At 39.7% G+C, this 9,409-nt stretch overlaps 1 non-coding gene across 1 annotated transcript; it reads left to right on the plus strand.

The window, feature by feature from the left end:
* The first annotated feature begins 8,542 nt into the window (after positions 1–8,542).
* LOC117514854 lies at positions 8,543–8,627 on the plus strand. The gene has a single exon (XR_004561980.1). It is a non-coding gene; the product is annotated as a small nucleolar RNA U83B (small nucleolar RNA).
* The last annotated feature ends 782 nt before the right edge of the window (positions 8,628–9,409 follow it).

The following is a 9,409-nucleotide window of genomic DNA, read 5'->3' on the forward strand; positions in this document are numbered from 1 at the left end:
TCGGTGGATCGAATCATTTCTTAACGATTTTGGAAAAGAACCGGTCCCGATACCCAACCCCAGCAGAGATCCACCTGTCAATATTATGTCCACCTGCAGTGCCTGGCCAGTCCGTGACTCTTTAACGTGGACCAGCACAGTCCACGCAGACACAAAGTTCCCCCAAGAAGGAACTCGACATCCATATGAAATCATCTGACACCCACCTTTATGAAAGCTGCAGGTAGGGCTGGGCAATATGACTTAAAATTAATATCACAATCTAAATTTAATTCCTTCACGGTAATGGTATATATTGTGATATAAATGTAAGTGTAAACATGATAATGTGTTTAGAATAATGATAATGTAAGGGCTAGTGGCCGGCGATCACCTTAGTATTTCTCTGTTTTTCTTGTTTAATGCTGGCAAATTATGCAGTATTTTTTGTCTTTCTGATGCCTGATTCTGTTTTTTCTCTGTGTTTAAGGTGTAGCTCTATGCAGAGATGGGAGTTGTATTAGTTGTTAGTTGTATTAGTTGTAATAGCATTTCTTGTATATTCGTCCGTTAATTGTTCTGTAATTTATGTTTGTATCATGGCCCAAGCAGAGGGTCACCCCTTTGAGTCTGGTCTGCTTGAGATTTCTTCCTCAGAGGGAGTTTTTCCTTACCACTGTTGCTTTGGGTGTTGGTAAGGTTAGTCCTTACCTGTGTGAAGCACTTTGAGGCAACTCTGTTGTGATTTGGTGCGATAAAAATGAAAATAAATTGGAAAAAAAAAATCTGAATGGGTCATATAGTCCCTTTGCAAAGCTAAATTGGTTAAAATAAATAAACAAAAAACAACAACAGAACAAAAACATATTAATTTTGAGCACCTGATTCTCTGACTTGTTAGACATGTATTTATGTGCATTGGAATGATCTTATTTTGCCATTCCTGCTTGTGTCCAACAGGAGGCAGTGTTAGTTTGTATGCTTTTGGTGGCGTTTTGTCCAGAAAGTCTTCAGAGACGCCACCATGTGGGTTGGTGATCCTGATTGACTCATGTCGTGGGGTTCCACCAATGATAGAGCAGAAGGTGTGATTTTTTTATGCTCTCCTGAGCGAGACGGAGTTCTCAGCTCAGCTGAATGAGGAAGTGAAAGACTATTTACTGTGGCTTTCTGCAAATACGCACACCAAATATGACAATAAAATTCACCCCCCCCCCAAAAAAAACCCATTGCGGAAATTATTAATCATAATTCAGGTTATAGTAGGTAGGGATGGGTATAGAGAACCGGTTCTTTTAGAGTATCATTAAGAAATTATTCGATCCACCGATATCAGTAGCCTTTTTGCTTAACGATTCTCTGATCAGTCCTTCAGAGCAGCCGTTGTTTTTGAGGGTGTTTGTCGGGAAAATGATCATTCCTCTACATTGATTACAGACCCTGCAGCGGCTCTGTAATCAACCGTTTGTGCAGCGTGACTCCACTTTGAAATGTGAACCAATGAAACAATGCTTCGATCAAATGGTTCATGATTTGGTGCTCTTCAGAAACGGCAAGTCCGCTTCTTAACCTCTCTCAAAGCCATTAAAATATCACGAGTCACTTTTGTGTGGACTAAAGTCACTAACCGGGACTCGTGTCTTGTTGCAGTCAAGAAACAAGAATCGTCCTCCGTTCCGCTGACACAGCTCCAAACGCTGCGCGGCTCTCTGCTGAGACAGAGTCCAGTCGGAATTAATTTTATTCAAAGCGAATCGCCGCTTTGAATAAAATGAGACCGCTTACAAACGTTGTAATACAGACAAGAATGTTATGTTTCGGACACGGTCGGAGCACCGACCCAGCGTTTGAAAGGACCCAGCATAAAATAAGCAGAGTACTGTTCAAAGGATAACAGAATTTAATAAACATAACAGTGAGTGAAGTGCTAAACAACTAAAAAGTCCGTGGTCTGGTGAGGTGGAAACACGGCGCACTCTCAACAGCGCAAACGGTCCGGAGCCACAGCAGTTCGGACCTAGGGACCCCGCCGACACCCCCCAGGTGGCCGCTGTAGCGACCCGCTTGGAATAATAAAGCAAGATGCAGAGAGCTTCGACTGGTGCAGCTTTAATTTCTCTCCTCCCCTTTTGACTGACTGACATTTGACACCGTGAAAACTATGAAATGGACACAAAAATACCTAAATTTTCATAGCACCATATTTCACAAATATTGCATAGAATTATATTCACATTTTAGCCTTAACACCAGTCCTTTAATAAACTGAAATAATGCATTTCACAAGAAATTAACCCTTCAAACCAGAGTTACAGCTCTTGTTGAAATAAGAACAATAAATAAAACAAATCCCTCATTTTTATGGATAAATCATCCCCTCCTACCTCCTTCTGCTTCCAAGGGCGCTAAGTTTGAGCTCCGTTTGCTAGCAGCCTATCTTCCACACACATCTCACAGGGACAGTCCTTACATGCACATAAACGATGCAGAACACAGAGCAAACAACAATAAATACCTTTCTTAGGTTTTAATACATAACACGATAAGTAATTAATTTGTACACGTTTTACTAGCTCGTGCGTGACGTGAACATGTCGTTGCGACAAGACAGGAGCGTAATGTCTAACGTCGGCAGCACAGGAAGTAGAAGAAGAAGAAGAAAACGGTGGTCTTCAAAATAAAGCACCAAGCTGTAGCGTGTCAGAACTTCATCATTCGCCATAAACGAAATTAACCGCCATTTACAGCCGCGACAAACCAAGTCTGTGAAGAAAGAAAACATGGAGGTGAGTCCAACTCCACACAGAGAGACACAACTCAAAGGTGCACGCAATCAAACACTTCCTGGCTTAAATCTATACATCAGCTTCTCACCCTGCAGGCACGGAACAACTCAGTTCAAATCTCCACTGCAGCAGAAGCGGATTTGACAATTAGCATAACGTGACAGCTCAATAACACAAGGTGTGAGGGACACCAAATCCACTGTCATTACTTCATAAAAGTCACCAAAACCAAATTACCTCAGGAAGTGTGCTGAAGAGCATGAGACCTCACCCAATCCTCCTTCACAGACTGTGGCGTCAAACCTGGAGCGGTCTCTGCGTCCGTGATGGTGAGATTGTTCTCCTGACGTCGATCTCACACGTCTGGTCACAAGGTCGAGTCTCTGGCAATCACACACTGTGCATTCAAGGTTAAATGCAGCAATCTCTGATCAAGACAAAATACACCACAGCTGTGAGTCCTGATGACCTGCATGTGAAAACAAGCCTCAGGTGTTCAGGGTGAGGTCCTAATGCTCAGCCACTCAGTCCTGAATGCATACCACCTGGTGGGAGAAACAGAAAACAAAAACCAAGCCAGCCAAACACCCCAGCCCACAACAAAGAAACTACAATCGACTAAAACATATTTTTTCCTCCCAAAATGAGATGTTCTGCATGCTTTATAAATTACATCCTGACATGCAGCACAGTCGGCTGCAAGAGCTCAGCTCAGATGTATGGAAAGACATTCATGCCAATAATGTGTGAAGGAAATGCTTTTGACAAAAACTACAGATTTTGTTTATATTTATGTCCAGAGATCAAGGATCCACCATGTGGAGTTTATTATGTCCAAAGTTTAAGGACCCAGTGAAACAATTTCATATTTATTTACTTTAAGACTCAATAAAATATTGCTGAATTTCAATTCAATTTCATCAGCTTATCAAGTGCCAAATCATAATAAAAGCCACCTCAAGGCGCCTCACACAGAACAGTTCAACATAAAAAATTAAAATAAATAAATTTAAAAAAAAAATCAAATACGAGGTCTATTAGAAAAGTATCTGACCTTATTAGTTTTTTCAAAAACTATATGGATTTGAATCACGTGCGATTACATCAGACAAGCTTGAACCCTGTGGGCATGCAAGAGTTTTTTCACGCCTGTCGGTTGCGTCATTCGCCTGTGGGCAGGCTTTGAGTGAGGAGTGGTCCACCCCTCCCGTCTATTTTTCATTGTTAGGAATGGCTCAGACTGCGAGCTTTGTATGATCAAAATGTTTTCAAAAAAATTTTTTTTTCGAGAAATTCAGATGGTTTTCAGTGAAAATTTTAAGGGCTGATGAGAGATTATGGAGTGGTTACTGTCGCTTTAAGGACACCCACGGAGGTGGTTTCTCTGTGGCGCCGGGGCCATGAGTTCCTTGATTATCAACCCATGGTTATCAACCTCCGGTTGATAACCATTCATAAAATTCAGGCGCTTTCGATGGTTTTCAGTCGAGTGAGTATCCGAGAAATTGTTTAAAACAGCTGGGCATGTTCCAACTTGTCCGTTAACGCTTCCAATGAGGTGTTTCTCTGTGGCCCGGGCCATGAGCGGCTGCCTGCCGACACGTGAATCCGTCCGCAGGTCTTTCATTACAAATCTCCTTTAACAGTGGAATGTCCGATAAACTGCTGATCCTCTTCTGAAACTTCTCTGTTCCTCTCACGACGTCCTGGGTCAACAGAGGCTTAAATTTGGATGTTTTCAGCTCGAAACAGGCTGACAACGGTGGCTCGGAGCGTAGCGCGCCCTCCGCTTCCATGGGTTGTCCTTAAAGCGACAGTAACACTCCATATCTCTCATCAGCCCTTAAACTTTTCAACCGAAAACCAGCTGAATTTCTCGAATGGTGTCCACTCGGATGTGCCTTACAGTTCTGAAAAAATTTTGATCAAGCAAAGCGGCAGTCTCTGAGCCATTCCTAAACATGAAAAAATAGACGGGAGGGGGTGGACCACTCCTCACTCAAAGCCTGCCCACAGGCGAATGACGCAACCGACAGGCGTGAAAAAAACTCTCGCATGCTCACGAGGGTTCAAGCTTGTCTGATGTAATCGCACGTGATTCAAATCCATATAGTTTTTGAAAAAAATAAAACGGTCGGTTTTCTTTTCTAATAGAACCTCGTACATAATTAAAAACATAAGTTAAAAAATAAAATTATTCATAAGAAAGAGAATAAAAATAGGTTTAAGTCTGACTTAAAAATGTCCACAGGACTCCGACTGCTTCTCAGTCGCAAGAAGACCGTTCCACAGAGTGGGGTGTACGATAAGGAAAAGCTCTTTGACCCACTGACATAGCAAACCTGTAAAGCCTCCTTTTAGTATGCAAAAAATTCACAAGTGGGATTGATAAGTGGAATCGATATCGATAAAATCTTATCAATACCCGTCCCTAATAGTAGGCCCTATTAACAGAATTTAAGAAATTGTACAAAACTTGAAGCGCGCACTTTAAAAAGTATGAAACGGAGACAGTCTGGTGAATTTCATGGAGCAATTGCTTAACGTGTGACTTTTTCATGCCCGAATTTAGGCAGTCGACTCCAGAGGGTTAAAATAGTTTATACTTTACACTCTTACAAGGAGAAGTTTTAATCTGCTGAGGTGTAGATGGAGCCTGTGACCAAAGCACTGACTGCAGCCTTTTCCAGTCGTTCAGAGTTCCAGAGGAAGATATGATGACGTCATCAACAAGCATTATCGCGATTGGTTGGTGGAGTCTAAATTTCTACCGTCGACTGAATTTTTCCCGTGAAGCGGTTAAAAATCATTTATTTCGCCCACCTTGAAAGTACAGAAGACTTTGGGAATTCATACAACAATATGAAGATGAAGACGAGAAGATACAAGCTGCTAAAGAGACGAAGAGGCAAAGCATGACGGTAAGCTAATCGTTAGCTTCCTAAGTAGCTCGTAAATAAGTAATAACTGCAGGCTGTCGCTATTAACTAGTAAAATTGTGGCTGTCAAAATAAATTGTTAATTTTAGATTAATTACTTACAGCCCTATCAGGGCCTTCAGTAACACTTTGCTCTTGTTTGTTTTGACGTCAGTGACTTGGTCTGTAAATAAAGACGCGTTTCTGAGAGCATAAACTGTTAATGTCGATACTTTTTTTAAACCAAAGTACTTGCGTTGATAACTTATTGTTAAATCTCAAATGTGGGAGTGTTGTGCGTTTACTGACGTTCACGCATAAAATGTTGATTCGGTTTTAATGACCGTTAATTAACGTCGTCACTGAACTCGAACAGGCTTAAAACACATTAAAAACATGGTTGTTAATCCGGATTTTAATGTTCAATGGACAAATTTAAAATATGAACTGCTAATAAGTTTATTATTAAAGGAGTCATATTGTGCAGAAAGAATCAGCCTCCAAACTCCCCAATCCTGTTTTTATAGACATTCTTTATAATGTAGCCTTTATTGTCATTGTACACATTATACATACAATGAAATTTGTCTGCATTTAACCCATCCAAATTACACTTAGACAGTTCTCCCAATTTAAGATCAATTTACAGCTTTTTTAATACCTCCTTGATATGTAACAAAAATAACCCTGATCCTTTTTTACCTGATTATTAAATGCTCCAAACACACACAGATCTGAGTTTTTTTTAATATACCTGCAATTAAATGATTCATTTAGATTAACTAATCACAAACCCTGTAATCAATTAAATTATTTTTTAATAACCTGACAGCACTAATTAAAATATGTATGCTGTGTGTGTGTTTCAGATGGTTTCTCAGAGTCACCACTACAAAGGTTCATGACACAGAATGGGACACCTTTATCATCATGTTATGTTTCACTATGAATTTTGAATAAATTTTTGTACTTTTTGCTAAAATGTCTCCAAGTTTGTGTAACATCAGTTTGATTTGTAAAAGTTACCAAGGTTTACTGATTTAAAGGCTAACAGTTTGAAAAGCTGTTTAAGCAAAATCCAGTAGTAAAATAAGTTTTACATTTAATGGGGTCATAAATGTAAATTGAAGTAAACAGACAGTAAAACTGGTTGTTAAATTCCTTGATGTAATGGTGCTATCACTGAAGTGACTAAACCTTTTTGTTTATGTTAAATACCATTTGGTGAAATCTCAGTTTAGACATGATTATTCCAGCATCTGTGTAAAGATTCAGCCAGGTGTCATGTGCAGTGTCTTCTGGAAGTAGCAACTCCCAAATTAAAAGTACTTAGAAATGAACCTTCATTGCACCAAACATCAATGACAAAATGTTTTTTACTGTTGACACAGACTGAAATGACAAATTATGATACAGTCACATGAGACAAATTGTTTACTGCAACAAAAAAGAGCAAATACAAAAAAACAACAAAAAAAAAAAACAACACAAACTGTACAAAGTTTTCATGTGTCTATGGGTTGGGGGCACAGGTATCATGCCCCTGTGACATATCGTGTGCACAAGGTCGCCCAGCACGCCAAGATATGCCTGATTAAATGCAGCTTCCACCACCGTTGCTTCCTCGAGGATCAGTCGGAATGTGTCGATCACACTGAACCCAGTTCAGCCTCAACATCACTCAGGATTGGACAGATTCTCCTGCTGGAACAGGCTCCTTTTTCTCTTGCCTGGGACAATAATGAAGGTAGAAATGGGAAAGCAAGTTTAAAAAAACCTTCAGTCTCTGTATGATCATTCCCCAGAGTTTCAGTTATCTTGGTCACTTTGCATAAAAATTATGTTCTTTCAAAATGATGCTCCAACAAATCAGACCATTTGGAGCATCATTTTGAAAGAACATGACTTTTATGCAAAGCGACCAAGATAAACTTGGGAAGGTCCAGCAAAATTTGCTGGACCTTTGTGGGATTTATTACAATATTTATGGGTTCTGATTTTTTGTTTTTTGTGAAGGGCGGTGGCTCACCCTGTATACAACCCCTTGCAAAAATTATGGAATCACCGGCCTCGGAGGATGTTCATTCAGTTGTTTAATTTGTAGAAAAAAAATCAAATCACAGACATGACACAAAACTAAAGTCATTTCAAATGGCAACTTTCTGGCTTTAAGAAACACTATAAGAAATCAAGAAAAAAAATTGTGGCAGTCAGTAACAGTTACTTTTTTAGATCAAGCAGAGGGGAAAAAAATATGGACTCACTCAATTCTGTGGAAAAAATTATGGAATCACCCTGTAAATTTTCATCCCCAAACTAACACCTGCATCAAATCAGATCTGCTCGTTAGTCTGCATCTAAAAAAGGAGTGATCACACCTTGGAGAGCTGTTGCACCAAGTGGACTGACATGAATCATGGCTCCAACATGAGAGATGTCAATTGAAACAAAGGAGAGGATTATCAAACTCTTAAAAGAGAGTAAATCATCACGCAGTGTTGCAAAAGATGTTGGTTGTTCACAGTCAGCTGTGTCTAAACTCTGGACCAAATACAAACATGGGAAGGTTGTTAAAGGCAAACATACTGGTAGACCAAGGAAAACATCAAAGCGTCAAGACAGAAAATTTAAAGCAATATGTCTCAAAAATCGAAAATGCACAACAAAACAAATGAGGAACAAATGGGAGGAAACTGGAGTCAACGTCTGTGACCGAACTGTAAGAAACTGCCTAAAGGAAATGGGATTTACATACAGAAAAGCTAAACAAAAGCCATCATTAACACCTAAACAGAAAAAAACAAGGTTACAATGGGCTAAGGAAAAGCAATTGTGGACTGTGGATGACTGGATGAAAGTCATATTCAGTGATGAATCTCGAATCTGCACTGGGCAAGGTGATGATGGTGGAACTTTTGTTTGGTGCCTTTCCAATGAGATTATAAAGACTGCCTGAAGAGAACATGTAAATTTCCACAGTCATTGATGATATGGGGCTGCATGTCAGGTAAAGGCACTGGGAGATGGCTGTCATTACATCATCAATAAATGCACAAGTTTACGTTGATATTTTGGACACTTTTCTTATCCCATCAATTGAAAGGATGTTTGGGGATGATGAAATCATTTTTCAAGATGATAATGCATCTTGTCATAGAGCAACAACTGTGAAAACATTCCTTGCAAAAAGACACATAGGGTCAATATCATGGCCTGCAAAGAGTCCGGATCTTAATCCAATTGAAAATCTATGGAAGTTGAAGAAAATGGTCCATGACAAGGCTCCAACCTGCAAAGCTGATCTGGCAACAGCAATCAGAGAAAGTTGGAGCCAGATTGATGAAGAGTACTGTTTGTCACTCATTAAGTCCATGCCTCAGAGACTGCAAGCTGTTATAAAAGCCAGAGGTGGTGCAACAAAATACTAGTGATGTGTTGGAGCGTTCTTTGTTTGTCATGATTCCATAATTTATTCCTCAGAATTGAGTGATTCCATATTTTTTTCCCTCTGTTTGGTCTAAAAAAGTAACCGTTACTGACTGCCACAATTTTTTTTCCTGATTTCTTATAGTGTTTCTTAAAGCCAGAAAGTTGCCATTTGAAATGACTTTAGTTTCGTGTCATGTCTGTGATCTGCTTCTTTTTCTACAAAATTAAACAACTGAATGAACATCCTCCGAGGCCGGTGATTCCATAATTTTTGCCAGGGGTTGTATATGGTATTTG

The sequence above is a fragment of the Thalassophryne amazonica genome, chromosome 7, assembly GCF_902500255.1.
Source record: "Thalassophryne amazonica chromosome 7, fThaAma1.1, whole genome shotgun sequence".
NCBI lineage: Eukaryota > Metazoa > Chordata > Actinopteri > Batrachoidiformes > Batrachoididae > Thalassophryne > Thalassophryne amazonica.